This window comes from Ammospiza caudacuta, unplaced genomic scaffold (assembly GCF_027887145.1).
Source record: "Ammospiza caudacuta isolate bAmmCau1 unplaced genomic scaffold, bAmmCau1.pri scaffold_39, whole genome shotgun sequence".
Lineage (NCBI taxonomy): Eukaryota > Metazoa > Chordata > Aves > Passeriformes > Passerellidae > Ammospiza > Ammospiza caudacuta.
This window is the reverse complement of record NW_026683124.1, coordinates 2,305,221-2,325,077: the sequence shown is the minus strand read 5'-3', so window position 1 is coordinate 2,325,077 and position 19,857 is coordinate 2,305,221. Positions and strand designations below refer to the sequence as shown.

Genomic DNA, 19,857 nt, shown 5'->3' with positions numbered 1-19,857 from the left:
GGATCCCCGAGTGCAGCAAACGGGAGAGTTCCCGGCTGGGAGAGGCCCCACTCAGAAGGAGTTGCTGGCCCAGGAGAGCTCCAAGGGCTCCTTTTGGAGCGCTGAGTGCAGGGCCCCAAGAGAGGGGCTGCAGTCCCAGCAATGGCTCATCCTGGCCGCACTTGGCATCAACAGCTTTCTTTGGCAGTGTGAGAACAGGGATGTTGTGCCACTGAGGGAACAAAAACAGTTCCCAGGGCTGCTGCTAAAGAAAGCAGGAGTTGGTTGGGCAGCAGCAGTGCCTGGAGCAGACAGTGTTTGTGATGAGCTGCAGAGGGGCTGAGCCCAGGGGCTGTTGGCCAAGGCCGAGCTCCAAGGAGCATTTCTCAGCTGGCAGGGCTGCCTGAGAAGGGGAGGGGGGAATGCAGCAGCACAGGGCTCATTGAACCAAGGGATCATTGTGACACGGTGGGGCCCTGTGAGACCAAGGGATCATTGTGACACGGTGGGGCCCTGTGAGACCAAGGGACCATTGTGACACTGTGGGGCCCTGTGAGACCAAGGGACCATTGAGACACTGTGGGGCCCTGTGAGACCAGGGGACCACTGTGACACTGTTGGGCCTCATGGAATCATGGAGAGCACTGTGACATTGCTGGGCCTCATGGAACCAAGGGGACTGTACTGCCTTTGTGGCTCCATGGAATGTAGGGATCATTGTGACACTGAGAGGCCCCATCAAACCAAGGGTCCAAGGGTCCATTGTGACACCGTGGGGCCTCATGGAACTGTGGAGAACATTATGATACTGTGGGGTGTCATGGAACCACGGGGCCATTTTGATACTGCGAGACTCCGTGGATCCAAAAGTCCATTGTGACATTGCAAGGCCTCATGGAACCATGGAGAGACCATTAGGACACTTCACAGCCTCATGGAAACAAGGGGACATAGTGACACTGAGGAGACTCATGGGATCATGGAGAACATTGTGACACTGTGAGGCCCCATGGAATAGGCAAAGCATTGTGACTCTGTGAGTCCTCATGGAACCAGTGAGACCATTGTGACCCTGGGGGTCCCCACAGAACCAAGAGGACCATTGTGATACTGTGGGGCCTCGTGAAAACAAGAGGCCTTTGTGACACTGCAGGACTGCCTGGAATCAAAGGGCCATTGTGACATTGCAGGGCCTCCTATCATCAATGGTCCATTGTGACACTGTGGAGCCAAAGGAGACCATTGTGACACTGCAAATCCCCAGGGTCCAAAGGTCCATTGTGACATTGCAGGGCTCATGAAACAGAGGAGTCCTGTGACATTGTGAGGCCTGGGGAACCACGGAGACCACTGTGACACTGCAAGGCCTCATGGAATCATTAGTACCACTGTGACACTTGGGGCCTTCTGCAACCTTGGGGCCACTGTGACATTTTGGTACCCCATTGAACCAAGCGTCCATTGTGACACTATGGGACCCCATGGAAACAAGTGACCATTATGGCACTGTGGGGCCTCATGGATCCAAGGCACCATTGTGACACTATGGGGCCCTCCAAAACTAAGGGAACATGAAACAAGTCTGGCTGGTTTGGCCTCCCAGGGGCTGCCTGACAAATCACCTTGGCCTATTGAGGGTCTCTTCTCATCTCCTATTCAAATGACGGGGCTCCGTGATTTCCTTCCCCATTGAAAAGAGCTCTCCTTCTCCTCCAGGCACCCGTGGACAGAACTGGGATTTCACCTCCAAATTTCCTTACATCCATGGATTGTTCCAATAGGAATGTTGCCAGGACAAGTCTGGCTGGTAATGGTTTAACAAGGGTCAGCTCTCATCTGTCCCCAAAATACTGGGGAAGGCTCTGTACTCTCCTTCCTATGGGAAAAAAATGTCCTGTTTCTCCAGGTGCCCATGGCAGAGATTGATCTTCCACCTCCAAAATTTCCTAAATCAAAAGACTGCTCCCAGAAAAAATCTGACATTCCTGACAAGTCTGGCTGGCCTTGGACTAGTGAGGCTCTCACCTGCCTTCTAAACACTGGGGCTCTGTGCTTTCCTTCCCATGGAAAAGAAGTCTCCTTCTCAGCCAGGTGCCCATGGCCAGAATTGGGATTTCAACTCCAGCATTTCCCTGTTGTGACAGACTGGAGGAGATTGTTGGCTGGAAACATTTTGTGTGTGGGGGAGCAAGGGGCAGGTCCAGCCTTGCCCTGCCCTGGAACCCCAGCCCTGCCCTGCCCTGGAACCCCAATCCCCCCAGAGCCTCTATCCCAGCCCAGCAGTGTCTGCCAGTCCCTGGCATAGCACAGGCAATGCTCCACGGCCACCTCTGCAGCCCCAGCCCAGCTCCTGAGGGACCAAATGAGCCCAAGGCCCACCTGGGGAAAGGGCCCAGGAAGACCAGGGATATTTAGGCTGACCACAAGGCAAGCACACATCTTGACCCTACATCCTCTTGGCATTTCCACCTGAACACTGCTGGAATCCAGGAGTTGGTATCTGTGTTTGTGCTTCTCTGGATCTTTTTTGCTTTCTCTCCTTCTGTGTCTTCTTCTTCTGTTTCTGTACACCTGCAAATTTTGATTAGCATTAATTTGGACAGGCTTAGAGTTTGTGAAGCTGAATGGCCCAAGTCAATGCTTTGAGAAGTGCTTTTCGTTCATTGAATATCTGTTGTAATTTGACATGAGAAGAATTTTAAGAAGTAATATAAAACTTCTTGTGTAACTGACAATCTGTTAAACCACTAAGATACTGAACATGCCTGTGTGAAACACCTATGTTAAAGGTGAAAAAACTCAGGAACCTCCTCTTTCTTTTCCAATCAATAAAGAAGTAGCGGGCCCTGGCCCAGGCCCCCATCTCAACCAAACCAAACCAAACCAAACCAAACCAAACCAAACCAAACCAAGCAACCCTGCTGTGGCCTGAGCCCCTTCCCCCCTGCCCAGGCTGCCCCCTCCCCCCGCCATTGGCGCCATTCTAACCAAACCAAACCCCAACAGCTACCCAAAAGGAAAACAAAAGAGGCTACAAAACCCTAACCAGAACAAAGCCAGCCACAGCTATTAAAATCTTACCATCAAGTCCCCTCCCCACAAGACAATTAAAATCAGAAACCCCCAGAACCTACAACCCACACAAAAGTATCCTACAAGTGAAATTAAAAACCAAACCCCACCAAAACCAACCATAACCATAAAACAAACCCTATCACAACCCAACCACAACTTCAACCACAAGCTACTGATAGGTCAGGTGTTAATCCTTTTAATACTTCAATCCTACCTTGAGTAAAAGAAAAACAAAATACAAGCATATAAAAAAAAAATTAAAAACCATCAAAGTGAGTAAAGAAGAAATTAAATCCAAAATTAAACAAAAGGAAAAAATACTTTATCCTTAAAACTAAAATCCTCTTATAAATTATAAGGAAAAAATTCTTTCTCATTAAAAAAAAAACCTATAAAAAATTCAAATTCATACCAAAGAAAAACCACCATGCTAACATAAAACAACTGTTTAAATAACTGTACTTTCATAAAAATTTAAACAGGGGGGAAAATATAATCCAGTAGCCCCAAGAGAAGATTGCTATTCCCAGAGATAAAAATATTTTTTAAAAGGAAATAATAAAAACATTTACCTTTAAACAACTCATATTTAAAACTATACCTCATAAGTCAACATGGCCCATCAACAAGTTGTAAAACAGCTTGTAGCAAAAAACAACTTCACAGTAGCGAAGTTCCCCAGACAACTGTTATCCATGACAAAATTAAGGACCACAAAAAAAAATTTCATCGTGTAAAAAAACTCAACTTAACAAGAAAACCATCTCTCCCTAAAACTAAAAAAAGACAAATCTAGAAATAGTAAACTACTAGAAATTTTCAGTTTAGTTTCTTTATATTGTCAGGTTAAAAAAATAAAAGAAAAGTTGTAAAGAAAAAACTGTGTTCTAAAGAATTTATTTTAATTCGTACTTACCTTTTTTCTTTTATCTGCTTTTAATAAAATTTTCTTTATACCCTTTAAAATTTTCGGCATACCTTACCTTTCTCTTAGTCCAATCTCACAACAAAATAAATAAATAAATAAATAAATAAATAAATGATTACCCGATACTAAAACCCACCACACTCATCAATACAATAATTAAGAAATCTCAAGATTAGAAAAATCCTGAATTATCAAACCAAAACCACTAGGATGTCATAGTAAACCTTTTGCCAAAGTTTCTCTGATTTTCTAAAATACCCAGTAAAAGCTGTTTAGTTCTTTTGAGCTCCTGAGAATCTCTTGTTGTTATTTCTCCAGGGAGTCCAACTCAGAGGACAAACAAGAGATATCAGGAAGCTTCTCAAATAACCATGAACAATACTTTTTAAACTCCCCTCAGAAAATGAACTCCCCTCTAAATTTAAAACTCTCCAAAACAAAAACATCCTTTGCAGCTTGGGACTGCAGGACCCTGCTCTGCACGACAGCCCTGGGCACCCCTGGCTGCAGCCCTGGCTGCTCAGCCCTGCAGCAGAGCCTGGCAACAGGAGCTGCCTTGGGCTGTGCCTGGGCTGGGGCAGCAGGGAAAGCCAGCCCTGCCCTGGGGCCACAGCCCTGCCCTGGAGCAGCTCTGAGAGTCCTCCTGAAAGGTCCTCAAAGCTGTGGGATGTGCCAGCTCCAGGAGATTCCTGCAGGAACGGCAGCTCCTCTTCCCACAGCCAGGGAATGACTGATTTCTGCTCTAGTGAGTCCTGAGTGAGCTCTGCTCTGTGCTCCCAGCCCAGGCTGAGTTAAACCCCTCTGTGCCCTGTGCTGTGCCCGGGGTGGCTGCAGGCAGTGCCCCCGCCCTGCTGGGCTGTGCACAGGAGCTGCTCCTGGCCAGAGCTGTCTCTCTGCTGCGCTGCCCTTGCCAGGAGCTGCCTCTGTGCCAGGAGCCTCTCTGCAGGTTTTTCAAAGGACTTTGATTTGGCTTTTAACTTGGAGTCTCTGGGAGGTTTGTGCAATCATGGGCTCCAACTATCCGCTGTAATTAGTCCCTGGAGAGGCTTTGTCAGTAACAACACTCATTGGGGCTCATTAATACTTCAGGGTACTTCAGTTTTTTCAAGGTATTTGGTGTTTCCATTTTGATACAGGCTCTGTGAGAGCTTTGTACAATCATGGCCCCAGTTTTCTGCTTTAACGAGTCCCTTGAGAGCTTTGTACTGACACTCAGTAATGCTCATTAATACTTTGAGATACTCAAGGTTTTTGAGGTACTTTGGATTTTCCTTTCTGCACTGAGTCTCTGAGAGGATTTCATGCCATCCTGGCCTCCAATACTCTCCTCCGAGGAGTCATGAGGAGCCTGTGTTGGGGATGGACCTCAGAGGGACACATTCATGCCTCAAGACACTTTGGGTTTTTTGTCCGTCTTTCACTCCTGGAAAGGTTTGTGCAATCTCCTCTCAGGCCCTGAGGTTTCAGGGCTCAGGTCCAAATGCACCATGGGGCTCATTATGATCAAGTACATGCTGACAAACCATGGTTTTGCTTTGATTTCCCTCTACTGTAGTGCAGTTCACTAGGAAGTTCTTTTTCTATTGTTACAGAGAAATATTTCAAATAGCTTCCAATAAATCCATATTCCTGTTTTAAGGGTGTATGGTTCTCTTTAGAGAAGAAATGATAGCAGCATTCTGTGACTGATAGACCCAGGGGCTTTCCTAAGGAGGTCTGGCCTGCTCTGAGAAGCTGTGTCTTGAGATCTGACTCAGTGTGGAGAGCCTTGCTCCACATTTCCGAACCCCATCCTGTCTCTCCTCACTCACCTGGGGTCACCTTATCTTGGAGAACTTGCTGCACTCAGCCAAAGTGGGGTTTTTCTTCTTTTATTTTAGTAATCTAAAACTCCTAAGCTCCCTGTTGAATACAGACACCCTCCTCACATGTGTGCCAAGCTCAAGCTGCCACCAAGACCACTCCAGACCTGCCCTGGGCCAGCTGTGAGGATGTGTGGAGGCCCAGAGCCCTGCCATCAGAGTCTCAATCCCCTAGACATGGAGGACTGGTTCCAGATAAGAGGAATAGGCTTTCAGGTTAGGGTGAGATGCTTTCTTCTCCCATTGATCTTTGCAGGCACATGATTTATGTCACGTTATGTTACCCCATTGGCCCATTGGCCTAATTATCCTAGTTCAACTCCTATTGCCCACGTTTGTTTAGCCCTAGAATGTTCTCCCTCTGTCCCTCCACTGGCCCTAGTTCGCTGCATTCCTCCACCCTTGTTTCCCTATTGGCTGACCTGATCTCTGACCCCTCCTCTGCACCATTTTCCCCCATATCCATTGGACCCTGACCCTCAGCTCCACCCTCACTACCCCATATAACACCCTGTTCCCTCAGCCTACACCCTGTCTTCATCCCTGGACCCTGTTCAGCTGTGTACCCTGTTCCTGTACCAATAAACCCAGTTTGCAGGAGATCATATGAAAACCCATCCTGCCTGTTCTGTCAGCTTTCTAAGGTAGCAGTGAGCTTTGGGCTCATGAGTGCTGGATGCTACAAGGGCCTCAGTAGAGCAATGATGCTACACATGGCACCCAAACAGGGACATGATTTGTTAAGGTCCCCGGTAGCGTCTCCAGCAGTGATCCTGCCAGCCAGATGTCACTGGAAGCTGTACCCCTTCAGGTCAACCACAACGCTGAAATGAGACTTGAGTTTTATTGAATCTCACTGAAGAAGTCAACAATCCCCTCAACATCTGTGGGACCAGCTTTGCTGACAGCCCCACAGGCCCCACTTTGGCTGAAGATTGTGCCTGTGAGACTGAGAGTGAGTGACTGAGTGGCAGAGAGCTCCCAGGGGTTTGGGCTTTTGATTTTCCGTTCCTGTGGATGGGCATTTCCTCTTTCATTGGGTGCAGCTATGGAAAATAATCAGTTCCAAGCTGCAAAGGATGTTTTTGTTAAGTTTTGGAGAGTTTTAAATTTAGAGGGGAGTTAATTTTCTGAGGGGAGTTTAAAAGGTATTGTTCATGGTTATTTGAGGAGGTTCCTGATATCTCTGTTGATTCTATCTATCAGTTACTGTTTTGGGTTGCTGTTGGGAAAAAGCTTTATATTTTACAAACACAAGGGGTTTTCAAAGTTGGGAAATTGTATCTGTTGTTTCATTCAATTTATGGGATCATGTAACGAGTTCATGGTTCCAACCCATTGTCCTGGTTTATTCAATCCTCCCACCACGTTCAAGAACCCATGTTCCCTGAGAACAGGACGGGAGATGGAGCCCGCCCTTTGGCACAGACAAGCCATCTGCTACCTGTCATCTCCCCTCCTTTTCTGTCCTCTCCTCAGGGTGGTAGTGTTAGCGTTCAAAAACACATAATCACGGAGCGATTATATGCGGTGCTTTTTATTAAGAGCTCTGGGAATCGGGGTATATTCAACCCAAATCTGACTCCGACCATACATCCGAAATGATCATGTTTTATACTCTATCGTTACATAACTTTCATGTTAATTATTAAACTTATATTGTTATATTGTATACATAAATTTAGCCCCTCTCTGAATTTCCAACATAGTTTCTCACTATTCTTCTTATGGTTATATAATAATTACATTTAATTACTAAACAATCATCATATCTAACGATTATATAATTTATCATACTGCTTACGCAGGTGCAGTTGGTCTGGGAAAGCACAAAGCCTAACATTTTAGATTCTATCTTTAACTTTTTCCAGGGTTCCACTATCAGTAGTGGCCATGCTGCCCTGACATTCCTTCATCTCCTGATCCTAATCCCCCTTCCTATAAATCACAAGATGGCAATGCTCCTGTTTGAGAGACCAGCATTTTAGATTCCCTTCGGCCTTCATCCCCATTTCCTGCCTTTGCTCCACATACCTCCCCTGTGACGGGCCCCATCTTGATGTTGAGTTCCGACCCTGGAACTGGACATGGGGCCAACTGGAAGGAAGCCATTTTGGCTACCAAAGGCCTTCAACGCAGTGTGTTGCCAGTTGGCTCAATGCCCTACGCCCCTCCCAGCAGACCTGCTTCCTCTACAGAGGAAGAGAGCGATAGCTTATCTGAGAGTGAGGATGAGCCCAAGCATTCTTGGCAGAGGATGCAGAGAAAAGCTGCAAAGGAGGGGGACTGGGAGGTGGTAACCAAGATTCAGGTGGCACCTGGGCAGTATAAGCGAGGGCCAAAACCTAAATCTATTCCCTATAGATTCCCATTTAGGTTTTGGCCCCTGCTTATACTGCACAGGTGCCATCTGAATCTTGGATTCTCTACCTCCATAGGGAAATTAAGGACTTAGTTAATGCTGCAAAGGACTATGGGAGGAGTTCTCCCTATTTTAAGAATTTGCTGGATGCACCATTTACTGCCCACACGATGGTACCATAAAATTTAGTAGAGTGTATAAAAATTATATTGTCACCTGCTGAGTTTATTTTGTGGAAACAACTTTGGATAAATAAATTTAATGAATTGCCAAAAAGTAATGTTGAGGAAGAACGGTGACAACACCTCACAACAGACCGCGTTACCAGGGAAGGAGACTATACTAGACTGCAATATCAGGCTGAAGTCTTCCCCTGGTCAATACTGGAAGATCTCAAAGGTGCTGCATGGTTTACCCTCCTTCACCTGACACTTCTACATCCAAATTCACTTCACTGACATTTGCCAGGGCCCGGATGAGAGCTACATCAAGTTTTTCGATCACCTTAATAAAGTGCTGGAAAAACAGGTAGATGATCAAAAGGTCTGGGATTATCTTATTAGCAAATTAGCTTTCTGTAATGCCATTATTGAGTGCAGAAAGGTTCTGGACACCCTCTGCCTTGTCCATGAGCCGACCATCGCTCAGATGGTTGATGCTTGCATTTGCCCAGCGGTCTCAGGCCGTGACTCCAGCTTAGCCAAGGCCACAGGCCAGGGTGCAATGGAAGCACTGGTTGCAGCAAATGTGCTTCCCCACAATACAGAATGTAATAAAGGCAGTGGAAACTGTTAAAACTGCGAGAAAACTGGACATATAGCAAAAGACTGTAAATACAAGACTAACAACCGTTCTCATTTTTCACCCAGCCCTCAGTCCTAGAGCCATTGCCCAAACTGTTCCTGAAGCCAACAGCACTACCAGACCTCGGGAAACTCCCAGCAGAGCTCAAAATGACCTCAAATATGAAGTTATTCCATCCCACCCTTCCATCAGTGATAGATGTCCTAAGTTACAATGTAAAGATGTAATCTATTCCAATCCTCAAGAGCTGTTGAAAGCAGGAAGGGCATTGTTCTTTCCTTATCTCCTGTAAATGGGCCAATCAATGCCTTGCCATGTGACTCAGAGATAACTCCCTCTGGGAGCCATTTCTTGACCCACCCCATGACTTATAGAATGATTTTAGCTCATTGTGAGATGCTCCACCCAGTGGGGAGGAGCTAAGCATCCCCACCTGGATATAATCTGGGCTTTGGGACAAAACAAGCTGCCTTTCCACTGGATTTCCCAGGGAACAGCTGCCATTTCCATTGGATCTTCAGAGGAAGACTACACCCTACTACAGGATCACTGCTCCAACATAACCACATCTGCCACTCCAGGAGGATTGCAGCCACCATTCCAACTGGACTGCTAACAACACCCTGACCAACAGGGTGTCAAGTTGTATTCTGACTTTATCAATGTTTTTTCTTTTGTATTATGTAATTTTTTTTTTTTTTTTTTTCTTTTCCTAATAAATTGTAATTCTGACTTGGAGTCTCTCACTGGTTTTGCTTTCAAACCAGAAAAAATGGAAAAGCCTGAGCAGATTTCCTGAACAACAAACCCAACTCGGGAGCCACCTGCTCAGTCCAGGCTACCTGGAATGGTGTCACCTTTCTACGAGGGACAGTGTGAGCAGAAATGATCTCTGGGAGCAGAATTCTCTGAGTCTTGCAGCTGAATTCTCTGTCCCTGTCCTTTCCCTGGATCTCTGTTGCAGATGGAAGCTGCTGGTGCCACCATCACCATTAACATCTCTCTTGAATGCAAACAGATGTTCCCAGTTTTATTAAGCAGGATTTACTCAATGTTTCTACAAAACTTCTGTATTCCTCATGGAATGAAGGGACCATTTTGACACTAAGACAGTGACATGGAAGCAAGGAGTCAATTGTGACCCTGGGGTCCCATGGAACCAAGGGCCCATAGCGACACAGCAGGGCCATGTGGATCCAGTGGTCCATTGTGACACTGTGGATCCAAGGAGACCATGGAGACACTCCCGGAACCTCATGGAACCAAGGAGTCCATGGTGTCCCAGTGGGGCTGCATGGGGCCAATGGTCCATGGTGACACTGCCCATCCAAGGAAGCCATTGTGGCACTGCAGAAGCTCATGGAGAGAGGGAGGCCATTGTGACACTGAAGAACTTCATGGCACCAAATATCCATGGTGACACAGCAGGGCATCATGGGAACCAAGGAACCTCTGTTTGCAGTATGGACACTCATGGAACCAGGGGCTGTTGTGGCACTGCAGAACCAACAGAGCTGCTGGACCTTGTCCCCTGGCCCTGCAAAGCTCCTTGGGAGGCACGGCAGGAGCAGCACCCTGGGAGCCTCAGGAATGCCCCTCTGGGATCCATGGAACACACTCCCAGGGGCTGGTATTCCAGTTCCCGGCCAGGTAAAGATGTTCCTGCCCTCAAAGGCAAAGCTCTTAAGAAGGAGCCAAAAGCCAAGTGCAGCAAGATCTTACAATGACATTTCACTGCCAGCCTACATAACTTCACCCATGGTTGTTGTAGCTCATGGATTGGGAAGTAAATCAGGGCAGGATCTTTGGTGGGAGCTGCCCTGGGTTAAGGGAGACACTGAGAGAGAAACAGAGCAGGCAAAGAGAGGCAGGAGAGAAAGGAGGACACCAATACAATCAGCTGAGAAGATGGCACTCTGAAAACAGAACTGGAACTGATGGAAAATGAATGGGACAGAAATCGATAGTTCTGAAAGTTTTATTTACTATCAAAATAGATCACACACACCCAGACCTACACAATCCCGATCCCACACCCTCAAATTTCGATCTCACTTGTCCCAATCTCCTTCCAACACCATCTCACCCTGGAGATTGTGGAATCAACTAGATATGGCATGGGACTGAGTTTTTCTGAGGTGGGAACAAGGCAATTTGACATGAATTGAGCCATTTTGGGGTAAAATTGAGGTGTTTTCAGTGGGATTGAATAATTTTGAGGTGACAGACCAATTTATCTTGAATTCTGGAGTGCAAGGATATGGAGAATACTTCCTGAAATCCCCCAAGAACACACAAATCTTCCAGAATACGTTCCCAAACCATAAATTCCACCTCAAACACCTGTTAAATAGTAGGATTTTAGATATCCTTGATCAATTACTTTCTTTTTTGTCATATTTCAGGTGTTTGTAAGTGATAAAGAAAAATCAGGAGAAAATTAGGGCCAAACCAAAAGGATAACCAGCCAGGTGTCCTCCCAACATGGATCACAGGAAATGTGGGTCACCAGGGCTCTGACCAATGTGGATCCTCCCATGGGGGATGAAGCTGGAGCGGTGCACGAAGCTCTTCGGCAGTTGGAGCACTTGCAGGACTTCCCTTACCAGCGCCTCCATTGGTGTCTGGTCAAGTCAGAGCTGCCAAAGAAACTCTTCCCACACTGGGGACACTCGTAGGGCCTCTCCCCAGTGTGGATGCGCCGGTGGGTGATGGGGATGGAGTTGTCCTTGAAGCCCTTCCCACAGTCAGGGCAGCAGAAGGGCCTCCCTCAGTGTGAATCCACTGGTGGCCGAGGAGATTGGAGCTGGTCTGAAACCTCTTCTGACACTCGGGACACTCATAGGGCCTCTCCCCAGTGTGGATTATTTGGCTGATGATCAGCTGGGACCTACGACTGAAGCTCTCCTCACATTCCCCATACTTGTAGGGAGGGCATTCCCTGGTGTGGATCCTCTGGTGGCAGCTAAGGCTGAAGCCCCAGCTGAAGCTCATCTCACATTCCCCACACTCACAGGGCCTCTCCCCAGTGTGGATACGCTGGTGCCTGATGAGGTGGAGGTTTTGCTAGATACTCTTCCCGCAGTCAGGGCAGCGGAAGGGCCTCTCCTCTGTGGGAATATGCTGGTGGCTGAGGAGGTGGGACCTGATGTGAAAACTCTTCTGACACTGGGGACACTCATAGGGCCTCTCCCTAGTGTGGATGCATTGGTGGGTCATGAGGGTGGATCTGTAGCTGAAGCTCTTCCCACATTCCCCATACTCATAGGGCCATTCCCCGGTGTGGATCCTCTGGTGGCTGATCAGGGTGCTGCTCTGCCTGAAGTTTTTCCCACACTCCAAGAACTTGTAGAGCTTCTCCCCATCATGAATCTGCTCATGGACCACCAGCTCCAAACTCTGTATGAAGCTCTGTCCACTTTCCTGGCTCAGGGTGGGTCTTTCCTCCTCAGCCACCCTGGGCTGGCTTTGAAGCCCATCCTCCTGCAGGATCTCTGGGGATTTTCCTCCCCACTGGAATTCTTCACTGTGGAGTCACTCAAAATGACATCTTCAATGAGGTTCTGTGGGATCTCAGCACCTCAGGACGGAGGTGCAGAGTGGCCAAGACCACCCTTGGGGGGCTCGGGAGTCCTGGAATGTTGCCAGAAGTGTCTGGTGGCTGGACTTTGATCCTACACAGGAGACGAGACCTGTATGAGGATGGGAGGATTTCACTGGGTGAATGATGAAGGGATAAGTTAATTAGAGTGTAAAACACAGGGTTTAAGATTTCTGTAGAGGGGGGTCTAAAGAAGTAAGATGGAGGAATTGGGGCGTGTCCTGTTCTTCTTCTTCTTCTTCTTGGCCTCCATCTTCTGTGGTGATGGTGGCACTTGGGGATTGGTTATTACTAGAAGTGCACCGATTAATAAGGGTAGAAGGTATTGGGGAAAAATTATAAATATTGTATATGTAACTTCAAGTATAAAGATAAGTGACCGCCCCGGGGGCTCTCAGTGTGCCCATGGCTGACATGCTGTGCAGATAAACACCAAGACCGAGAAAAGATCAGAAGTCTCTTCTTGTCCTTTGAAGCGCCGGACTGTCCAAGGCCACCCTGGGCCTTTCCAGGCCACCTAAACAGCCGAGAAACCGACAAGTGGCGTCCCTGAGTGGCGTCCCTGAGTGGCGTTCGCTGCATGGGCTACTCTCCACCAACCTTTCGGGGGGGGATCAGCCCTGAAGAGCTGAAGAGCTGAAGAGCCGAGAGGGCAGCTCCAATCTAGGACGAGTTCCCGGCAGAGCACTGATAGCTCCTGAGGAGAGAAGCCTGAAGAAAAAAGAAAAAAAGAAAAAAAAACCGGCCAGAAGAGTCTGCAAAAAACAGCAGTCACTGAGAATTACATCTCTCAGCTTCTGCTGAAGAAAGTTCGTAGCAGAGCAGCCTGGATCGGAACCGGAAGGCGCCTCTGGATCCTTCTCCTGTGACCTGCTGGACAGAGACCAGGAGCCTTCGGACAGCTCTGACGACAGATTCAGTGAGAAGGTCAAAAAATAAGAACATGGGGGGCACACTCTCCCAGGAACAATGGGAAATTTTGTCCGCCTTACAAGGCGTGGCTCAAGCATATACAGAAGGGATCCCAAAGAAAGAATTAAAACAGTTATTGTTGTGGGCAAGGCTTAACTACCCACTGGCCGAACCATGCCTGCTATTCGAAGTGGGGTTTTGGCAGGAAATCAATAGGCACTTATATTTTTTAGCAACAAAAAATGATGAGACAGCATTAAAGCTGCTCTCGCTGGCAAGATTGATGCTGGAAGGCATCTCGGTGCAGTCGAAAAGACTGGAAGAGCAACGAAAAGTTGCGGCACCCTCGGAAGGAGGGAGGGAAGCAAAGCTCTGGGAAAAAATTAGCTCTGGCCTCAAGAAGCCGGGGGAAAGGGCTCTCGAGAAAAGAGAGCAGGAAATAATATTAAAGCCCCCGGCCCCAAAACCCAGAAACCCCAGGAAGCTCCTAAAGCGTCCTGAAACTCCGGAGAGTACAGGGGAGTCAGGATCGGAAAGGGGGGTGAAGGGGGGGAGAGAAGGGATTGGGGGGGGGAGGCGCTTCCTCGCGGGGGGGCACGGCGCAGCAGTGACGGAGCCGGCGGGGAGCGCGGGTGAAGAGATAAAGGGAGACATGAGTGCAGACGCGGCTTTTGTCAGCGCGGCGCCGGGGGGTGGCGGCCGCTCCGGCCGGCAGAGTAGCGGAAACGCGCGCGGCGGACAAAACTCGCAAGAACCTGGGGGGAAAGTCGGGTCGAATTGCGGGGCGGGCCCGGGTGCCGGCGGGGGGTGGGCCGTACACACCGGTGGGAGGAGCCAGGGACACAGTGTCAGAGGGAGAGGAGACAGAGTCAGGGGCAGACTGAGGGGGGAGGCCTCGGAGGTGGAACGAGGGGGAGAGAGTGACGTCAGCTCGGGAGAGACAGGGAGCGGCTCAGAGAGCACCCATGCGCAGGCAGTAGAGCGCGGGCGGGGGCGGGCCAGGTTCCCTGTGACGTCTCGGGCGAGGAGGGGCCATGCTCAGGATCCTATGTCCCAGCAGCTCCACACCCTCTTCAGACTTGATGCTTCTGGTATAACCCTCGGAGTCCCAGTCCCTTCCCTTCAAGGGAGACGTTCTGGTGTTCAAGCTCCATTTTCAGCTGAATTAAAAGCCAGGCAGACACGGTCTCAAATGAGATCACGAACACGGCAGTCGACAGGACGAGGGGCAGTCGAGCTCATGCTGTCATCCGAGCTGGGGAGGCCGGTGACAGCGCAACCTAGTGGGGGGGCAAGGCTTTCGCTTGTATCTCCACAGATCGAGGTCTGACGTGGGTGTCGGCACGACACGTGAAACCATTTCGAGTGCGAGAACATGAAAACGCGGATCCCAGAAACAAAGATCCAAGAAAAAAAAGAGACGAGTACTCAGACAGGGGTCGAGACTCAGATTGCCAAGATGACTCGGAAGAGAAATAAAAAAAAACTAAGGACTTTGGGGGAATTTTCTGTTAAGGTCCTGAAAGAAAAGCGAAACAATGATTTCACATAGAAACGAAGCCATGAGTTTCATGATGCTTATGTGCATCGTTCTTTCATTCACTGCAATAAGCAATGGGGGTAATTATTAGTCAGCCAAAGCAAAATGTATGGTAGAATTCTTTGACATCTCTCCCATTTGGAGAGGAATTTTAAGGGTAGACTTCTTTGACATCTCTCCCATTTGGAGAGGAATTTTAAGAGTAGGATTCTATGTTTTAATAGTTCTCCTAATCCTCATACTTGTCGTCCCATGCATATTTGCATGTTTAAAACACGCTATGAATCGGATAGCAAAAGAAGCCTTCCTAGTGCAAACAGAAGGGAGAGATGTGGGATCTCAGCACCTCAGGATGGAGGTGCAGAGTGGCCGAGACCACCCTTGGGGGGCTCGGGAGTCCTGGAATGTTGCCAGAAGTGTCTGGTGGCTGGACTTTGATCCTACACAGGAGACGAGACCTGTATGAGGACTGGGAGGAATTCACTGGGTGTGTGGTGAAGGGATAAGTTAATTAGAGTATAAAACACAGGGTTTAGGATTTTGGTACAGGGGGGTCTAAAGAAGTAAGATGGAGGAATTGGGGCGTGTCCTGTTCTTCTTCTTCTTCTTCTTGGCCTCCATCTTCTGTGGTGATGGTGGCACTTGGGGATTGGTTATTACTAAAAGTGCACCAGTTAATAAGGGTAGAAGGTATTGGGGAGAAATGATAAATATTGTACACGTAACTTAGAGTATAAAGATAAGTGACCGCCCCGGGGGCTCGCAGTGTGCCCATGGCTGACTTGCTGTGCAGACCTCTGTCGGGATGAAAGAAAATCTTTTAGATAAAAAATTAATAAACACCAAGACCGAGACAAGATCAGAAGTCTCTCCTCGTCCTTTGAAGCGCCGGGCTCTTCAAGGCCATCCCTGGGCCTTTCCAGGCCACCTAAACAGCACCAAAAACTTACACAGGAAGAAAAGAATGACCTAACGAAAACTCCTAGAACAATGAGCCACCATGCAAATGAAGAATTAAAATAGCACCTCTAACCAGAGAACACATAACCCAACATCAGGACCATGGTCAGAGCTTTTTGCCTTCATCACACTAACCAGAGCAGGCCAAGAGCAGCACAGGGACCATGGACCTGAAACCAGCAGTGCCTACCCAGAGACTCTTGAAAGGAGAGAAAACCCAGCCAAGCCAGGCCTTGCTCTGCATTGCAGTTCCCTGCCCAGAGCCTTGGGCTCCCTGCAATCCTGCCCTCAAGGATCTGCTCTCACCAGGCCCTGGGCAGCCTTTGGCACTCCCTGCCCTCAGTGGGGCCCAGCCATGCTCCAAGGCACTTGGAGTTTTGCTGCTGACTCCTTGAGCAGCTTCTCCATCCTTCTCTGCGTGCCTCAGGCTCCTGGAGCCAGCCCCAAATCCAGCATGGGGCTGATTAAAATACAGAAAGCCCTCAGGAGCTCTCTGTCTCCCTTCCATTGTCTTTGGGTCTCCAGGGCTTGTGCTGGGATTGGAGTCAGTTTGGAGTTCTCTTCAGGGGGGAGATTCCAAAGTGCACATCATGATTTTTCTTTTCAGTCAACGGAATATTTTTTTTTGTTTTCATTTCAGAGAAGAAGGGACAGAAGCATTTCCCAGGTGATTTTGATGCTGAATGTCTCCTTAGGAGGTCTGAGCAGGGAGAAGAATGAGCCCCCTGCAGGCTGAGACAAGCTGCTCCTCACCCCCAACCTCACTATGTCTGACATGGCCCACCGGGGACTGACATCTCAAAACACATAAAAAAATGAAAGTGTTTTTCCTTATTAAAAAAAATTAATTAATAAATAAAGTTATAAACATAATATTCTAATTTATAATAATATTTTTATTATTTTATTACATTAGTTTTAAATTTTCCTTTAAAAATCTATACATTTTTTAGCAATAAAAAAAAATTGTCTCTCATGCTAAGAATTCCCTTCATTAATTAATTATTTAAATTAATTAAAACACAATTCCTTTCATTAATTAATTATTATTTCTTGGCGACTTATTTTTTCCTCTTTATGGTAATTAGTTATATTTGTCGTCTTTTTATCATCTATTTTATCATCTTTTTCATCATCTTTTTCTCACACAGGGTCAAGGGGCAGAACTTTGAGGTGCCCGGAGACGTTTCTGGGTACATTTGGGGCAGTTTTGGGTCTGGAGAGAGAATTCAGAGAGAACTTGAGGGTCTGGAGGACACTTGGGGGAGTCGGGTGGGCACTTGGAGGGGCACTCAGGGATCCCGAGGGACAGTTCGGGGTCCGGGGCAGCACTTGGGGGTCCAGGGGTGCCCTTGGAGGTCAGGGAGGAGATTTTGGGGCCCTTCGGCGTCCGGGAGGGCCCTTGGGGGGCTCTGACAGGGCTCGCTGGGGCGCGGGGGTTGATGGGAGTTGTAAGCGCAGGTATCATACGGTTTAATGTGGGCGCGGAGCATCACGGGAGTTCGAGGCGCAACTGCAATGGCTCTCGGTGGGGCGCGGGGCATGACGGGAGATGAAGTCCCGGCTGGAATAGTGCCGGACGTGCGCCGCGGAGCATGATGGGAGCTGTAGTCCCGGAAGTGGCTCCAACGCTTTGTTTGGGGGTCCGGGACGGCTGTTAGGGGACACTTTTGTGTCCGAGCCGCGACTTGAAACCCTCACGGGAACTTACGGGGAGCTCTAACCGGACTCTTTAGGGCGCGGGGCACGGCAGGAGTTTTAGGCGCGGGACTGTGTTCTGAGGGGATCTGGGGCCGCAGGGGATGAGAGGAGATGAATTTTTACAAGTGGCTGTACCGAGCATCTGTGGGGTTGGGAGCATTCAAGAGGTCCGGGGCGCTTTCGGGGGCTCCCGAATGTGCGGTGAGGGGGCACTGAGGGATCGTGGAGGGTCTGGGGAACACTGATGGGACAGATGGGGGCGATCCTGGGGTACTGTGGAGCGCGGGGCATGACGGGCCTTGTAGTCCTGGCTCCAATGGGGCTTAATGGGGCCGCGAGGTGTGATGGGAGTTGTATGCAAGGAGAAAATATGGTGCCTTTTTAGGCACGGCCCCTAGGCCCAGATTCCTAGTGATGATTGGCTTGGAACGGTGATGGGAGGGAGCCTCGGCAAATGGGATGCAGTGGAGGCGGGAACAGACAAATCACCCTCCTACAGTCCTTCCAGGGACAGTCCTGTCCATTCCAGTACAGACCAATATAACCCCACTAAAGCCCATTTCATTCCAAGTAGAAGCCAGTTCAACCCCAGTGTCCCTCCAATCCCTCCCAGTGCAGCCCTGTCTGTCCCAATACACCTGAGTTCATTCCCAGTCGTTCCCAGTTCCTCCCAACCTGACCCATATGATGCCCCAGTGTCCCCAGTTTTCTTTGCAATGCCACCAGTGTCCTCAGGTTGTCCCAGTCCTCCCCAGTGACACTGCCAGTATGTCCCAGTGTCTCCCACAGCATTCCCAGTATGTCCCAGTCCTCCCCAGTGTCACTCCCAGTATGTCCCAGTGTCTCCCACAGCGTTCCCAGTATGTCCCAGTCCTCCCCAGTGTCACTCCCAGTATGTCCCAGTGTCTCCCACAGCGTTCCCACTGTCCCCAGTATGTCCCAGTCCTCCCCAGTGTTTCCAAGGACAGTTTCATTTCTCTCGGTGGCCGTGGCAGCCAAACCCAGCAGTGGGGTCAGCGCAGTGCCCATGGCCACAGCCCCTTGCAGGGGCCCAGTGCAGCTTGGGCTGATGATCCACCCTCACAGCTGGCCCAGGGCAGCTCTGCAGGGGCTTTGGTGGCACCTGGGGCTGGCACACACCTGAGCAGTGTGTCTGTTTGCAGTGGGAAACTCAGGAGATTCAGATTGCTCCAAAAAACCCCCCAAAAGGGCAAACCCCTCTTAGGCTGAGTGCAGCCAGCTCTGCAAGCACAGCACGGCCCAGGGCAGTGAGGACAGACAGGATGGGGCTGGGCAATGAGGAGCAAGGTTGTGCACACTGGGTCAGAGCTCCAGGCACAGCTTCTGTGAGCAGGCCAGAGCTGCTGAGGAGAGACCCTGGGTCAATATCAATCACAGAATGCTGCAATCACTTCTGCTCTAAAGAGAAATTTAATAAAGGACACCCTTTAAAATAGGAATGTGTGTTTTTTTACAAGGTGTTTGAAATCCTTCTCCATAACCGGACTTGGAAAATTTTAATAACTCTCTCAGGGCTTTGCTGTTGTTTACATCAGACTCAGTCCCTGAGAGTGTCTTCAAAATACTTCTCACAAACTCAAAGTTAAATTTAGACTCCAAAGTTTCTTCAAGTTTTAATGGCTTCCACTGAGGGACATGACTGGAAAGTGTCCCCAAATTCCAGTTAGAGCAGAACAGTGGAGGCAGTGATGGCAGCTGGGGACAAACCAGGCAAAGGTGTCTCTGGTGCTGAGCAAATCTGGATGTGTTTCAGGAATGCAAAGGACCAAGGCCTGAGCCCCAGCCCCTGGCCAGGCAGATCCTGTCCCTCCCTCCTTGCTCAGGGCTCTTCCCGGGATGGGCACTGGCATGTGGGGATGTGCAATGGCAAGGGCAGGAGCATGGGGCGGCCCCTGCCAGGCTGCTGAGCAGGGACAAGGAGGCAATGAGGCCCCAGGCCTGCAAGGGTCACTTGTCCCCTCGTGGCCTCAGGCCCAGGGCCAGCAGCCATGGCCAAAGTGCTGCCCAAGTTGGCTCTGGCAGGGCCAACTGGTAGAATTACATGTCCATGTGAGATTGAGGGTTATGCCTCCTAGACCTCAGGCCTGAATAAATGATACCCTCTGAAATAGC

General features: G+C 49.1%; 1 pseudogene; it reads right to left on the bottom strand.

The window, feature by feature from the left end:
• LOC131571824 (zinc finger protein 345-like) overlaps positions 1-15,321 on the bottom strand; it is a 527,132-nt pseudogene extending 511,811 nt beyond the window's left edge.
• Positions 15,322-19,857: the final 4,536 nt, after the last annotated feature.